This window comes from Carcharhinus amblyrhynchos, unplaced genomic scaffold (genome assembly GCF_965287045.1).
Source record: "Carcharhinus amblyrhynchos unplaced genomic scaffold, sCarAmb.v2.hapA scaffold_38, whole genome shotgun sequence".
Classification (NCBI taxonomy): domain Eukaryota; kingdom Metazoa; phylum Chordata; class Chondrichthyes; order Carcharhiniformes; family Carcharhinidae; genus Carcharhinus; species Carcharhinus amblyrhynchos.
Window position 1 is genome coordinate 5,197,708 of NW_027649779.1, and position 17,939 is coordinate 5,215,646.

Here is a 17,939-nt window from a genome sequence, read left to right on the forward strand (position 1 = left end):
GGGAATGAGAAAGACAGAAATAATGAGGAAAATGGCAAGAGAGATATACAGGGAATGAGAAAGGGAGATAGAGGAAGACAGATTGGAGTTTGTAATACGAGAGGGAGAGGGAGACAAGGGGGGTGGGTGAACGGGAGGCAAAAAGTGATGCAGAAGGAAATAGCCAGAGACAGATAGAAACAGAGATATCGAGACACAGAGCAGGAGTGAATGGGAAAGAGTGGGACTGAAAAAGCACAGTGGACAAAGCAAGAGCAAAAGTCAGAGTGAGGTGGGTGGGGGGGCAGAGAGACAAATAAATTAAAGAGGGACAGGGAGTGGGAGTAGGAGAGTGACACTGGGGGGCGGGGTGCAGGAGAGACAGAGGGAGAGTGGGGGAGAGGCGGAGAGACAGCAAAAGACAGAGTGAAACATCGAGAGAGACAGAGGCACAGAGAGACATAGAGAAAGAGTGACAGAGAGAGAGCCACAAGAAACATAGAAAGAGGTAGAGAGATATATCTAAGGACTTCAACGATAACCATCAGGTGGAGCTTTGGAATATGAGCTCCCTGATTGAGGCAGTTAATACTGTCCAATCCGGGAGCCCTGCAGACATGCATAGTATGGTGTGTCTGGGTAACTGGAATTCAGGATGTGCACACTCAGGTGTGGATGTGATGGACTGTAGGTTTTATCACTGGAGCATTAATGCAGGAACTCAGCTAATGTTCTGGGCACATGGGTTCTGATCACGTCACGGCAGATGGTGGAACTTGAGTAAATATATCTGGAGTTTAGAATTTGTTAGTGGCCATAAAAACATTGTCCATTTTCAGAGAGACCCATCTGGTTTATCAATGTCATGATGTGGATATGCCGGCGTTGGACTGGGGTAAACACAGCAAAAAGTCTGACAAAACCAGGTTTAAGTCCAACCGATTTATTTGATAGAAAATTCACTAGCTTTCGAGGTTACCCTCTTTGTCAGGCGAATGTTCGTCACCAGAACTCTCCATTCACCTGACAAAGAGGGTAACCTCGAAAGCTAGTGAATTTACTACCAAATAAATTGGTTAGACTTAAACCTGGTGTTGTCAGACTTTTTACTGTGTTTATCAATGTCCCAGGGAAGGGCCACAGCAATGTGGTTGACACTTCATTGCCCTCTGAACATGGGCAACTAGGCATCAGATTTGCAAAGGAAGATGCCTTGAGTTGGCTACAATTAACAGACACTGGTCATATCCCCAGTGGAAGAGACGGCAATCATGAACTTTTTCAAAACACTCCCAGTGGCAGCCAATAATATTTGGCTTTGGATACAAAATTACCCAGTCCTGAATAAACTGAAGCAGTGAGTGCTTATGAGGGAAACCAAAAGGCCGTTACAGCCTGAATTGTACCCATATTGGAGTGGCAGAGGACAGCTGACTGTGGAAGATGGCACACGCCGATGGGGTTCAAGAGTGTCATCCTGAGCCAAGGTTCACCATCTCATCCTCGCGGTACTCGTGGCCACCCAGGAGTGACAAACTGAATAACCTCAAAATTGCCACGTCTGTGGCCAGGTATGAATACAGGTCGTGGGTCAGTGTTGGCAATGTCAACAAGGGACGAATGTCACCAGTCACTACTCTTCACACTTGGGAATGGCTGGAACGGCCGTAGGCGTGGCTGCACATGGACAGTGCCGGACCGTTCATGGGGTCTTTGTTCCTGATAATGGTAGATGCTGATTCACAATGGATGGCCATACAGAGGGTGAGTTCATCAAACACAAGGACAAGAGTGGAGAAGCCTCACTCCTCTTTCTTGACACCCGGGATCCCGCAGCTGTTGTTTTCTGAAAATGGTCCACCCTTCATGAGCCAGGAATTTGTGCATTGCATCAAGTTGAACAGAATTTAACACGTTAGGACAGTGTCCATATTCCCCATCATCCAACGGCCTGGCAGAAAGAGCGGCACAAACAGTAAAAACAGGTTCAAAAAACTATCCCACAGCCTCTTTTGACACCAAACTATCAAGATTCAGCTTCAGATACAGGACAACACCCCCCCACCCCCTCCCAATCACCAGTCCCCTCCCCCCTTCAACAAATGGAACAGCCCAAGCAGAGTTGCTCATGATCACTCTTCCCAAAGTTAACTCTGATCCTCCGAGGGCGGGAGCTGACACCCAGTGCCGTTTCCATCAACTGGAACAGGCCCTTAAAGGCAGTTGTTAGGCTATTAGTTAAGAATCATGGCAATGGATACGCTGGTTATGAGGCACGTTCAGGTCAGGAACAGGGTCAGATTCCTATCAAGTCCGCTTGGGAGATACCATCGATGGGAATGTTTCAAACATCTACAAACCATAAGAACATAAGAAATAGAAGCAGGAGTAGGCCATCTAGCCCCTCGAACCTGCCCCGCCATTCAATAAGATCATGGCTGATCTGTCCTGTCTCAGTTCCACATTCCCGCCCTCTCCACATAACCCTTAATCCCCTTGCCTATCAAAAACCTATCAACCCGCATCTTAAATATATTTAGCGACTCAGCCTCCACCACTTCAACGGGCAGGGAATTCCAAAGATTCACCACCCTTTGAGTGAAGAAGTTGCTCCTCAACTCCGTTCTAAAGCGCCCCCCGTTTGTCTTGAGGCTGTTCCATCTAGTCCTACTGTCTTTCTGAGCGGGAAGAGCCTCTCCACCTCTATCCTATCCATCCCATTCATCATCTTATATGTCTCAATGAGATCTTCCCTCATTCTTGTAAACCATGAAACCCCAAGACATGCAGGGAAAATCAATTCCCGGCACACCGGAACTTTGGAAAGAATTCCAGATACTCCGGCTCCTGCTCTCCATCTCCACCAGTAAGAAACTCGGAGTCTGAAATGGACAGGGCGGGTTTAGCCTCTCGGCCACATTGTCTCCCGATAAAGGGAACTCGGGCCACAACACTCATGGTGGAAGGGGCGAGCTCCGGTCTGCTGAACCCCACTCACTTCCGAGGCTGAGCTGGAGGAACAAGACCCAGCATTGAAATTTCAAAGAAAGGCTCCCAAGCCCGTCAGCCCTCGGCGGTTACTCAGACCTAGAGGGGGAGGGGTGTAATAACTTAAAATTGATTAATGATTTGGGCATGACCAAGTATGAACTTCGGAACTGAGGCCTGTGAAATCTGCCTATTGAGGGATCTCCACAGACTGTAAGTTGCAGAGAGTGAAACGCTAAGAGTTGGGGAAAGTGTGGGAGTTTAGGGAAGTGGGTGGAGAGGTGTTGCTGTGTCTTGTATCCGTTACTACCCGGCCCATACTGCCATGTCCAGTTGGGTAGGTGTCTATCAAGTATTACAGTTCAGAAAGTGACGTGGGACAAACAGAAGCAGCTGATTGTTGAGTAAGTCCTTGGAAGGAAAACTGAGGAAATTTTCTGAGTAGCTCCTACTGATGCCATAACTTCAGGAAGGATTCCTCATGCTGTTAATGTTCTAGGTACAAATCCGGTCACTGCAGCTGATGCAACTTGAATTAAATAAAAAATGTCTGGAAATGAAAATCTACTGATGACCATAAAACCATATTTGATTGTCGAAAGGACCAATTTCTTTCACTAATGTCCTTTAGGGAAGGAAATCTACCAGGGAGAGGGGAATAAAGCAAAGGTGAATTAGCTGAAGTGGGACTGGAGAACAGGGCCAGTAAGGCTCAGAGAAAGAGCAGAAATAGTGTGGCTCCTAATTAAAGCGGGTCCGGGAGGCTGAACTGCATTTGTTTCAATACAAAAAGTGTAACAGGTAAGGCTAATGGACTTGGAGATTGGATTCGTTCTTGGAACTGTGATGTTGCTGCTATTACAGAGACTTGGTTAAGGAAAGGAGAGGAATGACAGCTTAACGTACAAGGATACAGATGATTCAAGCAGGATAGAGAGTGATGTAACAGGGGAGGGACATTTTCAAGACTGGTAAGGAAAATATTGCAGCAGTACTGCAGGAGGACTGCACCCAATGTACTTCGCATGGCTTATACAGCGAGGCAGTATGGGTAGAGTGAAGGAATAGGAAGGGTGTACTGACAAGATTCGGCATTTTCTATTGGCCTCCCAACAACTAGCGGGAGATTGAGAAAGAGATATGAATGAGAATTTGACAAGATGGAAAAGTAACAGGGTTGTTGTGGTGGGAGAGTTAGCTTCCTCAAAATTGACGGGGACTCATTTTGTGCTGAGTGTGTGGATGGGGCAGAGTTTGTAAGGAGCATCCAGGAGGGCTTCCCGAAACATTATGTAGGTAATCCAACGAGGGATGCTGCTGAACTGGACCTGGAAATAAGGAATCAGCCTGGACAGGTGGTCGACATTTCAGTGGGGGAGCAGTTGGGGAACAGAGAGCACAACTCAGTAAGCGTTAAGGTACGGACAGAGAAAGGTAAGTGTAATGCTCAAGTGAAGACACTAAACTGGGGGATGACTAATTATAACAACATTAGGCAGAAACTGAAGAATGTAGATTAGGGCAGACGTTTGAGGGCAAATCAACATCTGGCACATGGGAGGCTTTCAAGTGCAAGTTGATAGGAATTCCGGACTGGCGCATTCCAATGAGGATGAAGGATAGGTATGGCAAATTTCGGGAACATTGTAAATTATGAGCCTCGTCAAAGTGGAAAAAAAAAGATTTTTTCTAGCCTAGGAAGGCACAAAACAATTATGAAATACAAGGAAAGTAAAACGAAACTTAAGCAAAGAGTAAAGAGGGCGAAAAGGGGTCACGAGAATTATTTGGCCGCAGGATGGAAGAATATCCGAAGCCGTTTTACACATATATAAAGGGCAAAAGTTTAGCCAGGGAGAGGGTTGGCACACCCGAGGACAGGTGAGGGATTCTACGCACGGAACCAGGGAAATGACGAGGTATTGAATACTTTATGTTAGTATTCACTAAAGAGAAGTACTTAGTGCATGATGAGTCTGGGAAAGGATGCGCAGATAGTTTGAGTCATGTTGAGAGCAAAAAAGAGGAGATATTGGGGTTCTTGAGAAACATTACGGTAGACAAGTCCCCAGGGCCTGATGTGATATACCACAGAATACTGAGAGAGGCCAGGAGGAAATTGCTGGGGCCTCGAGAGAAATCTTTGTATCATCACTGGCTATAGTGGAAGTACGAGGATTGGAGAATAGCCGATTTTTGTTTAGGAAGAATAGCAACCATAATCCAGGTAAGCACAGGCCAGTGAGCCTTAAGTCAGTGGTCAGGAAATTATTGAAGAAAGTTCTTCGAGACAGGATTTAATCCCTGTTTGAAATAAGTGGCTATACTAGTGAAAGGCAACATGTTTTGTTTTTGAAGACCTGATCGTGTCTGACTAACATGATCAAGTTATTTTTTGAGGAAGTGACGAAGATGATTGATGATGGTAGAGCAGTGGATATTATCTACATGGGCACCAGTAAACCCTCTGACAAGGTCCTTCATGGCAGAGTGGTACAGAATTTACACTAAAATGACATCAGAGGTGAGCTGGCTAGGTGGATGGAAAACTGGCTCGGTCATAGAAAACAGAGTGTAGCTGTGCAAGTGTGCGTTTCTGAATGGAGTGTTGTGGCTCAGGGATCAGTTCTGGTACCTTTGCTGTTTGTCATGGATATATAAATGATTAGAAGGAAATTGGGGAATCAGCTTGGAGATAATCGACACGTTGGGGGAAAGGTTGGAAAGCAGAGGATGGTGATTTAAGGTAAATGGTGACAGGGCAAAAAGAACTAATTGGTTGAATGGGCGAGTAATTTGCATATTTAATATAGTGCGGAGAAAAGTTACATGATCAGTTTTGTTCAACAGAATGTGGAGAAAAAAATGGAAATGATGAAAAGTTATGAAAGTGAATATAGACGCCGAGGGACTTGAGTGAATATGTGTATAAATCATTTATGATGCAAGATAGGTTGAGAAAGCTGCAAACAAAAAAAAGTGAATAGTTTTTGTCTATTGGGGAAAAGAATTCAGAAGCAAGGAAGTTGTGCTAAATTTGTAGAAAACTTGTAGAAAACACTTGGAAAATCGTCAACCGAAAAATTCGGTCCAATTTTCGGCACCAAACTCAGGCAGAATGTAAAGTCAATAGGCTGGATGTAACGGAAAACACGAGAATAAGTCCAGAGATCAGAAACTTCAGTGACGAAAATATTTTGGAGAGGTTCGGACTAATTTCCTTGACAGGAAGTTGCTGATGTGACTTTAACGAGGCATTCAAAATCCTGAGGGGTCTTGATAGAGTAGATAGAGAGAAACTGTTCAATGGCAGAAGGATCTTGACACAGAGGGCGCGGGTTGAAGTAAATTGGTGGAAGAAACATGGAGACATCACGAAAAACATTTTCAGACAGTGAGTGATCCAGATCTGGAATGTGCTGTTTGAGAGTGTGGTGCAGGCAGCGCCAATTAATGGGTTCAAAATGGGATTGGATAATTGTATGAAAATGAACAAAATACTAGACTGTGGGGTACAGAGTGTTATTGGATGAATTGCTCCTTTCGAGGGCCAACACACACATGACGCTTCAAAATGGCTTTCTTCTCTGCTGTAAGTACTTTATCAATGTTGAAAGGGTGACAGTGACAGAGTGGTAATATCTCTGTGAGGGTAGGCCAATTTCTCAAGATAAATGTTCAAGTCCAACTACAACAGGCTTCAAAATACAATTACAATTTTGAATGTAAAGGTCATTTCCGTGATTGCGGCCATGACCTGAAATATATCAGATTCTCTAATGCCCTGCAGAAAAGAAAACTTTCCATCATTTCCCAGTTTAGCCCAGAGGTGACTCTAGGCGCACACGTCCTTGGCTATTACATGCCTTTTATGATGGTCTAGAAAACCAGTAAATTCAATGTATTAGCGATTGCCAATATATGCTGGCCTTACCAGCTGGATACACAGCCCATGAAAGAATGAGAAACAGCAACTGAAATCAGCATTTTACAACACCTGCAATAGCAAAGCTTGCCCAGGAGATGGCAGTGAAACTGCATTTTTTGGCACGACAATATACAGAAGATCGTCTCAGTTATTTCTGTAATAGACTCAGTCTTTGTCCATCCTAAACGTGACCCAGTTTATATGACACGAAATCATGTTTCTGATTATAAGACAATAATTCTCAGTTGATTCTGTACTCAGCAAAATCCCAGTTGTTTGAGCATGGCATGTCTCTGTTTATATGAGAAAACACCACGCTGGTTAGAGAGTGCTAGATACTGTATACACCCTCTCAGTAATGACTGAACTGGGCCCAGTCTGCATTTATATTAGTACAGGTGCTATATTGATATCTGGTGTATTCGGCCCTGTCTCAATATTACTGCACGAAACCAGTCTCTCGATTATATTGCAACGGATAGTATTAGTTGGATTCGCCATGCAAAATTGCCCGTTATTTTCCCTCAGAATATGTGGAATAGCCATGGTAAATGTGTGGGGCTAACGGGGATATGGCAGAGCGGAGGACCTGGGGTGGGATACAGACTCGGTGGGCCAGATGGCCTTTCTTCTGAACTGTAGGAATTTTATGGTTTTATGTCTAACAAATACCATAAACATTTGCGTGCTTACTTGTTTTAAATATTCTATTTTCTAATAACCCCCTTTGGAGAAATGATCTCTTTTAGCAATTCCCCTTCCGTTTTCCCAGTGATAACCTTCAGCCCATCTCTGCCTTCCATGAGTGCATGAAAACACCAAACAGTTTATGTGTTTCAACTGAAGAACGTTTAATATGTAACTATTTACTGACAACCCTTCTGTTGTGCGCTCTTGCATATACAATTATTGCAGCCTCACTATTTTGTCCCCGGTGATGACTTATCTGTCTTCAGAGATCTGTTGGAAAATGGATAAATCACGTCTCGAATGACGGGGAGATTATGAAAATTGTTCTTCTCAGCGTCTCATTAAACTTCCTGATATAGGACTCAATTGTCAGACTGGAACCTGAGAATTAGAATTAGAATTAGAACATTACAATGTGAATGACTGGCCCCAATGTATCACTGACAGAGACAGCTGGTCCCGGATTCAGACTGGGACCTGAGAATTAGAACATTAAGAACATAAGAACATAAGAAATAGGAGCAGGAGTAGGCCATCTAGCCCTTCGAGCCTGCCCCGCCATTCAATAAGATCATGGCTGATCTGTCGTGGCTCAGTTCCACTTTCCGGCCCTCTCCCCATAACCCTTAATCCCCTCTCTTATCAAAAACCCATCAACCCGCTTCTTGAAAATATTTAGCGAGGCAGCCTCCACCACTTCAACGGGTAGAGAATTCCAAAGATTCACCACCCTTTGAGTGAAGAAGTTCCTCCTCAACTCCGTTCTAAAACGCCCCCCCCCCCCTTTATCTTGAGGCTGTGCCCCCTAGTCCTACTGTCTTTTTTGAGCGGAAGAGTCTTTCCACCTCAATCCTATCCATCCCATCTTATACGTCTCAATGAGATCTCCCCTCATTCTTCTAAACTCCAACGAGTACAAGCCTAGTTTATTCAGCCTCTCCTCATAGCTCAACCCCCTCAACTCCGGTATCAGCCTAGTAAACCTCCTCTGCACTACCTCCAAGGCCATAATATCTTTGCGAAGGTGCGGCGCCCAAAACTGCACACAGTACTCCAGCTGCGGCCTCACCAATGCCCTATACAGCTGCAGCAAGACCTCCCTACTTTTATATTCAATCCCCTTCGCTATGAAGGCCAGCATCCCATTCGCCTTCCTGATCACCTGCTGCACCTGCAAGCTGGGTTTTTGCGACTCATGCACAAGGACCCCGAGCTCCCTCTGCACCGTCGCCTGCTGCAGTTTTTCGCCCCGTAAGTAATAGTCCTTCCTACCATTCTTCCTACCAAAGTGGACCACCTCACACTTGCCAACATTAAATTCCATTTGCCATTTCCTGGCCCATTCGCCCAGCCTATCTAGATCCTTCTTCAGGCTCTCCACACCCTGCGCACAATTTGCCTTTCCCCCAATCTTGGTGTCATCCGCAAATTTCGACACCCTACACTCGGTTCCCTCCTCCAGATCATCTATATAAATGGTAAAAAGCTGAGGCCCCAGCACGGACCCCTGGGGCACTCCACTAGTCACCATCCGCCAATCCGAATAGCACCCGTTGACCCCCACTCTCTGCCTCCTATTTGACAACCAATCCTCTATCCACGCTAACACCCTACCCCCAACTCCAAGTCCCCTGACCTTCTGCAATAACCTCTTATGAGGTACTTTGTCAAACGCCTTCTGAAAATCCAGAAAGACCACATCCACCGGCTCTCCTCTATCGACTGCCTAGACACATCCTCATAGAACTCCAGTAAATTTGTCAGACACGACTTCCCTTTAATGAAACCGTGCTGCGTCTGCTCTATCAAGCAATTCCCTTCAAGATGCCTCGCAATTTCCTCCTTAATGACGGATTCTAACATTTTACCTACCACAGACGTTAAACTAACCGGCCTATAATTCCCTGCCTTTTGCCTGGCACCCTTCTTAAACAACGGCGTAACATTAGCCGTTTTCCAATCGTCCGGCACTTCCCCGGAATCCAGCGATGTCTGGAAAATAACCACCAATGCATCCACTATAACCTCCGCCATTTCTTTCAGAACCCTCGGATGCATTCCATCCGGTCCTGGGGACTTGTCCACAATCAGCCCCTCCAGTCTGTCGAGCACCGCCTCTCTAGTAACAGTAATGTCATTAAGACCCTCCAGTCCTACCACCTTTCCATCGCTTACACCCGGCAAATTATTCACGTCCTCCTCCGTGAAGACAGAAACAAAAAAGTTATTCAATACCTTAGCCATATCCCCATCCCCTACCACTAGGTCCCCTTTCTCAGCCTCTAAAGGACCAACGTTCACCCTAGCCAGCCTCTTCCTTTTTATATATTTATAAAAATTACAATGTGAATGACTGGCCCCAGTGTATCGCTGACAGAGACAGCTGGGCCCGGAGTCAGACTGGAACCTGAGAATTAGAACATTACAATGTGAATGACTGGCCCCAGTGTATCACTGACAGAGACAGCTGGGCCCGGAGTCAGACTGGAACCTGAGAATTAGAACATTACAATGTGAATGACTGGCCCCAGTGTATCACTGACAGAGACAGCTGGGCCCGGAGTCAGACTGGAACCTGAGAATTAGAACATTACAATGTGAATGACTGGCCCCAGTGTATCGCTGACAGAGACAGCTGGGCCCGGAGTCAGACTGGGACCTGAGAATTAGAACATTACAATGTGAATGACTGGCCCCAGTGTATCACTGACAGAGACAGCTGGGCCCGGAGTCAGACTGGAACCTGATATAAGGAAGGAATCATTTCTGGGGCCTGAGAGCAGGTTTCTTCGTCATGAGGAGTGAGGCAGAGATTTGTGTGGCAAACACGGATTGGAAACCCTACTACAACCGCAGGAGTGACTGACTCCACCTGACTGAGGCTTGTATTCACAAGGTGGAACAGTCATGGCGGACTCCATACATTTCTGTTACCTGAGGTACCGATGGCGAATCTGTCAGAGGAACAGAAAATAATCTCTTCCTTCTCATTTTTACAAGCAGTTTCACATTTACAGACAGAATTAGCACACGCGAGGTCTGAAACAACTAAGTATGAAACCCTCATCGGAGGGAGAAAAACAGTGCAATAAATGTTAAGGATTATTGTGTTTTTTCTAAAAAAAGTTCGATCCGATGCTAATCTGTTAAAGTGATGTTTTGTAAATAGAATGGACTTTCGGAAGGGTTCCTGGCAATTACACACACACCCACAAAAACACACACAGACACACAAACACACAACACAGACGCACAAACGCACAACACACACACACACACACACACACAGTCACACAACACACTGGGGCTGTCAAAAGATAAGATTAGCACAAGATGACAGTTGTATAAATATTCCATTTTATTCCGTCTTAATGAAGGACAGGGAGAGACACAAAAAGGATGCTACGACACTGATATAGATGAACCTTAAAATGCTCCCATTCTCGAGAATCCTTCAAAACTTCATCCCATGAAGGATATATCGAATTTATTTTCCAAAGTTTCTGTGAAATCTAATTCCATCACCCTTCCAAGCTGTTCATTCCAGTTCATCACAACTCTTGTGTAAAAGTAAACACTTATCTTTCTGTCTCGCTGCTCAATCGAATAAATCTGTGCCCATTGGTTGCTGACCGTCCCCCCAGTTGAAAGATTCTCTCTTTAATTAACCCAATCACAACTTCATGATTATGAACACTAATAAATGTGTTGAAAAGACTGGCAAGGAGATAGAGACAGCGGGAGAGTTCGGAGAAAGCAAACCGGGGGGGCTGACAGATAAAAGCTGAGGAACAAAAATAAATAGCAGATGGAGAGAAAATGATCAAACAATGAAAGATAACAGCTATCATTCCCTCCCTTCACAGATCCCGGGGGAGTTCAGTGACTGATCCACTGACCATCCAGTTATGTCCGGGAATGGAAACTTTAACCAGATCACACCAGGCTCATTTGTAAATGTCACCGCAATGTGACCTGTCTGACTCTGCCCTGACTCTGTGGGCAGATATAAGCCGCACTGACAGATGTTCTCACCAGATTGTGGTCTCTGGATTTATTTTCTGCTCAGAAGTGAGATGTGTGGTCTGGAACCGGCAGCAGAGAAACGGGAAGTTGTGTTACCTGAGAATGAAACAACCGGGGCCAGTTTGCTGTTATCACCGTGAACAGTCTCCCTGCCGGTGAGGGTGAACTCACTCTGAAAGCATCAAGAACAGTCACACAGATTGCTGCCGGTATCAGCATTACAGTCACCCCCATTCCCTTATTAATGATTCAAGAAAATGGTCATATTTGGGGTTTAAACAGATTAATTGAAGGGAAGATGGACTGAGGGTTACCATTGAGGGAAAAGAGGGAAAATTAAAGCAACTTTTTTTTTCCGCAGAGGTATTCCAAAATAGAAAGTTTAAGTGTGCTGGGTGTTGTGTGCGAGAAATAGAGGAGAGAGGTTAATTGAGTGAAATGGTTAAGTTCCTACAATGAATTTTCCTCTGCTGAGATTTTTGTGCTTTATCTTTTCAGTCACAAGGTGCCTTAAGGAAAAAAAAAGAAATAATCTCGGAGTCAGATCCGTCTCCTGAGAACCTGTGTGAGTTAATGGAGACTGAGAGAGAGAAGAGAGGTTATCTGATTTAGGTTCAGTCTGAGACAGAGAAAGAGAGAAGTTCAGTGAATCATTTGAAAGGCGTATTGCCTTGGCAGCGGAATGACCAGCTGTACATCACATTCAAGAGCGTCCAGGGCCATTCATTAACTTTATTTATTGACTGAGACATAGAATGTGCAATAAATACTGAATAAATTACAATATCATGCTTAAAGTTAATAGCAATTATTTACACAGTAATTAGCACTGGTACCTCACACTGTTAGGGGCACAGGTTCCATTTAAGCCTTGTGTAACTGTGTGGTGTTTACACATTCACCCCGTATGTGCGTGGGTTTCCTCCAGGTTTACTGCGTTCTTCCGACAGTCCAAAGATGTACAGGTTAGTTGGAGTGGCCATGTTGAATTGTCCTTTAATGCCCATTTGCAGTGCAATGTGACATACATTCATTCTGTTCCTCAATCTCTTTTGAACAAGAGGATGTTACAAGTTTCATCCCAAGCTTTCAACAAAATATCCCAGTCAATGCGAGAGCAATTAGATATGATGCACAACACCCAGTAGTTATTAACAAGACGAAACACATTCTTCGAACCCCATTCATCGACACAAATGTATTTCATTTTTAAAGCTAATATCCATCTTTTCATCTCGTTCTCTCTTTTTCTCCCATCTGCCAAACGCATTTTATAGAAAACCAGTTACTGAGACAGTGTTGGCTTTATTATTAGTGTCCAATATAATACAAAGTAAGGCACGGATGTGTTCAGTAGTGCATGACACAGAGCCTAACACAATCATATCTGAGATGGAGCCTAATGTAACAGAAATGGCGTCTTGGCTGAACAAAAACTCAGAAATGATGATCTGTAGCATTTCTCACGGCATGTCATCATATAATAATAAATGGAATGGTGTGTTATGTAATATAAACAAATATAAAATCTATTGTAATAATGATTCAAATGAGTCGCATGGAGTAAATAAAGATACAAGACCCAGTGTCTTGCTGTACATGTCTACAACAAATGTGTGTGCGACAGAGAGGGAGAGAGAGAGAGGGAGGCTGGGGCAGAGGCGAGGGAGAGAGAGAGACAGAGAGACAGAGGGATAGAGAGCCGTAAACCATTCCACTGATGATGAACGATCCACTGAGTGTTTCTAGCATTTTCTGTTCGGATCTCAGGCACCCACAGCATCTTGCTTTTGAACAACGAGATATTTGAACAGGTGACTGAAAGGATGGCCAATACAGGGACAGTTTTATGGATTGACTTAGACGAGGAAAGTGAAATAAGGAGATTTAGGGAGGGAATTACAAAGCTTAGGCATAGGCAGATGAAGACATCCGAAAGTGAAAAATAAGTTCTAAGGCAACAATACAAATTACAGAATATATATATATATATATATATAATTCTATTCAAACAGAACCTAACTGACAACACTCGTTCTGTGGCGATTTCGTTTTATTTCTCTCTGAAACAGCTAAGTAATTAATGAGTGGATAGATATTTAGCCTCTGGGAGCCCATCTGGTGATATTGCGAGTACAGAATTCTGTCTCACTCTGTCAGTGTATCTGTTGGATGCTATAAATAAGACAGGTCAATCTTTATCTCTAAAGTCTGTGTCAAATTGACACAGTGCAGTGCAATATTCAACTAATAAAATGTATCACAACGGTGGTTGTTTGAAGATATTGTAATGAGCACTATAGGATTATTCAGATATTGACCTGTCCCCGAATACCAGTGACTCACTGAGAAATTGTTCAAACTGAATATTACTCACACAATAACAGAGCAATTAGATATTTCTCGCAGCTACTTATCAAAATTAGTAAAAATTAAACTTACTGCTCCAATCGAGAATGATTAGTGTCAGACAGGCACACCCATATTATATCGGAATTGATAATATCTCGGCAGGCAACATATTCAATGTCGTCTGTTAGATTAACAGAGACAGATTCTGATGTCATTCAGAGACAAATCCCGTGTAATATAAAAAAGAGATGAGATCTGATGAAATATGAACAGATCCGTGGTCTACTGTCGTATTAATTGAGAGGATTTAATGCAGCATAAATACAGAGATGGCCGAGGGTGGCATAACGAGAGAAATAACCAAATGTAGTGTGAAAAGAGACAAGAACTACTGTCATATAATCAAAGACTGGCTCTGGTACAACACAAATAGGAGTAATAAATAAAGTGGCATTTTATGTAATGTAAACAAATATAAGATCTGTTGCAATAATGAATCATTTGAGTCACATTCAGTATATAAAGAGGCATATCCCAGTGAATTGTAATCAATCTCCTGTATACTGGCCCTCTTGTCAGTGGGTAACAGTCTCTTTCTAATGAGTAAAACATTCTCATTCATCACTTTGAGCGTCTGTACTAAATCTCCCATAAACTGCTCAGTTCTCAGGGAACAAACCAAGTGTTCAGCTGTTCTGATAGTGCAGTTTATACATGATTAACGTCAAGCCCGATATGACCTTCTCTACCTCACCTGTTCCCCCTTGTCATTTCATGAATTGATGGAACTTTTACATGGATTCCCATGAATCATTGTCATTCTGTCAGAATAAGATTCAAGGCCAGGAGAAGACTTGCTTCTCACAGTTAAATGCCAGGCAACATATACATGGTCATATGTTGAATCAACAGAGATGGATGTAAATATACAAATCCTGTGTAATCTTAACAGAGATGGGATCAGATGTAATAGGATCAGATCCGTGATCTACTCGAGTACTAATAGAGAGGACCTAATGTAGCATAAATAGAGAGATGGCTCAGTGTACATAAAGGGAGAAATAACCGAATGTAGCATAAATTCATTTGTAATATATTCGTGTTATAAATGTATAGTGTAATATTGGACATAGATCTCAGACTTTAGGCACACTGAGTTAAATGTCATCATGCCAAAACACAAACTGAGATCAGTTAAGAATGGAAACAACATAATTTCTGAGTCAAATGGTAATGTATTCAATTCCCACAAGATACCTCGCGATCCAACCTGTGACCCAGTACTGAATGTTCAATTATTCCATTAATAAATGTGATGATATTTCAGTCTCAGGGATAGTATAGTAATATCAATATTAAGCTAGTATTTCAGAAGCTTGGGACAGGAGTTCCAGTTCCACCCTGGCAGCTGGGGAATTTCAGCTCAGTTTATTGATAAAGGCATCGTGTGTATTTAAAGGTTTGAAGTTCATTTATTCGTCACATATAGGTTTACATTCACACTGTAATGAAGTTACTGTGAAAATCATATATGGTCAAAGTTTATCTTTATCTCGGATGTCTTTCAGGGGAGGGAATTTTACTTCTTAGTTAAAAGCTACATAAAATTACCAGAAGAAGAAACAAGCCTGAGGTTTCAGAGAGTTTTAAAATTCGACCAAAAAAGTCCAAATAATCGATGGGGGAAATAGAGAATGGGAGTAAAATTGCAGGGAACATAAAAATTAATTATAACCGTTTATATCAATATCTGAAGAGAGAAGGATTGGTTAAGATAAATGTAAATCCCTTCGAGCCCGAATCCAGGGAAATTATAATGAGGAATAAAGAAATATTGAATGAATAGAACACTAAGTTTGACACTACCTTCACACAAGTATCATCCCAGAAATGTTCGGGAACCAAGGGGTAGTTGTAAGACGGTATTGAGGGAAACCAGTATTAGTGAAATCATTCTGGGGAAAATAATAGGGTGAAATTCTGGTAAGTCACTGGGGCCTGATAATCCCAGAATATGGAAGGAAATGGCCCAGGAAATGTTGGATACATTGCTGCCCATCTTCTAAAATTCTATACAGGCCGAAACAGTTCCTACAGGTTGGAGGGTGACAAATGTAACCCCGATATATACAGAGAAAGACTGAATAAAACTGATAAATTACAGACTGACATTAGCATCAGTTAGAGATTGCTATCAAATCCATGATAGGAAAATATTTGGAAAGCATGGACGGAGTTTGATGAAACCAGTATGGGCTTAAGAAAGACATGTTTATCTTAACAAAACTACTTGCATTTTTTAAGGATGTAAATAATAGGTGGGGGCGGGGAAAGGGGGGGTTTCTTTCGGGTAGGGAGGGGGAGGGATGTGCGACCGGTTTACGTGGTGTATTTGCACTTTCAGAAGATATTTGAGAAGGTTCTTCATAAAATATTGATAGGCCCAATGAAAGCACGTGAGATGGGGAGTGAGGTGTTGGCCTCGGTATAGAATTCATCGACAGATAAGAAGCAGAGAGTGGAAATAAATGGGTCTTCCGAGTGACGGTCAGCTAACAGTGGGGTACCGCAGGGTCCCAAATGTTAAATGTGTTCATTTGTCACAAATAAATTTATGTTAACACTGCAATGAAGTTACTGTGAAAATCCCCGAGTCGCCACATTCCAGCACCTGTTCGGGTTACACTGAGGGAGAAGTTAACACGGCCCAATGCACCCTAACCAGAACGTCTTTTGGACTGTGGGAGGAATCTGGAGCGCCCGGAAGAAACCCATATAGACACGGGGAGAACGTGCAGACTCCGTACAGACAGTGACCCATGCCAGGAATCGAACCCAGGTCCCTGGCGCTGTGCCACTGTGGGATCTGGATGAGAGAGACAAATGTAACATGTCCAAAAGGATTGGTGATACGGAACTGGGGGGAATTGTGAGCTGTGAAGAGGATGGGGGGGGGGGGGGGGGTGGGGGGAAGGGGGTGGTGTGGGGGGGTGGGGGTGTGGGGGGGGCTTCAATGTGACCTGGACAAGTTGTTTGAATGGGCGGACACATGGAATTTGGAGTACAATGTGGCTAAATGTGCAGTTATATACTGGTGTGTAAAGCAGAAAGCAGTATATATGAGGAAGTTCGTGTACAAACGGATCTGTGTGTCCTTGTACACCAGTTAATGAAATTGGCGAGGCATATACAGCAAACAATTAGGAAACCCTTCATTGCAAGAAGATTTGAGTTTGGAATTTGGGAGGTATTCCTGTGGTTATGCCGGGTCTTCATCAGACCACCCGTGGTGTAGTACATGGAGTTCTGATCTCACTCAATAAGAAAGGGTCTGGGGAGAGTACAGTTGATACCAAGATTGTTGGGACTGTCCTATGAGGCGAGATTGATTTGACTGGGCCTTTATTCGATTGACTCACCTGATGAAGGAGCAGTGCTCCGAAAGCTTGTGATTCCAAATAATCATGTTACACTTTAACCTGATGTTGTGAGATTTCTTTCTGTGCCCACACCAGTCCATCACCGGCATCTCCACCTCATGTATTCACTTGAGTTTAGAAGGATGAGAGGAGATCTGATTGAAACCCATAAAATTGTGATTGAACTATATAAAACATGTAACATGAGGGCGGGGCGGTGGGACAGTTGCTGGCACTGCTGCCTCGATTCCCACAGTAGGAATTGAGACTGAGCCAGATTAAAGTTTTTAAAATTACTTATTAGTGTCACAAGTAGGTTTCCATTAACAATGCAATTAAGTAAATGTGAAGATCCCCTAGTCGCCTGTTCGGGTAGAATTTAGGGGAGAATTTAGCCTGGCCAAAACGGACGTAAACAACAAATCTTTCGGACTGTGTGAAGAAAGCGGAGGATCCGGATGAAACTCACCCAGACACAGGGAGAACTTGCAGACGCCAACAGACAGTCCCCACAGCTGGGAATTGAAGCCTGGTCCCTGGTGATATTGGACAGCAGT

At 43.5% G+C, this 17,939-nt stretch overlaps 1 protein-coding gene across 1 annotated transcript in view; it reads left to right on the plus strand.

Moving 5' to 3' along the window:
* The window catches only part of LOC145362417 (uncharacterized), a 1,142,232-nt gene that overhangs the window by 287,356 nt on the left and 836,937 nt on the right, over positions 1-17,939 (plus strand). The gene's annotated exons all lie outside the window — the stretch shown is intronic.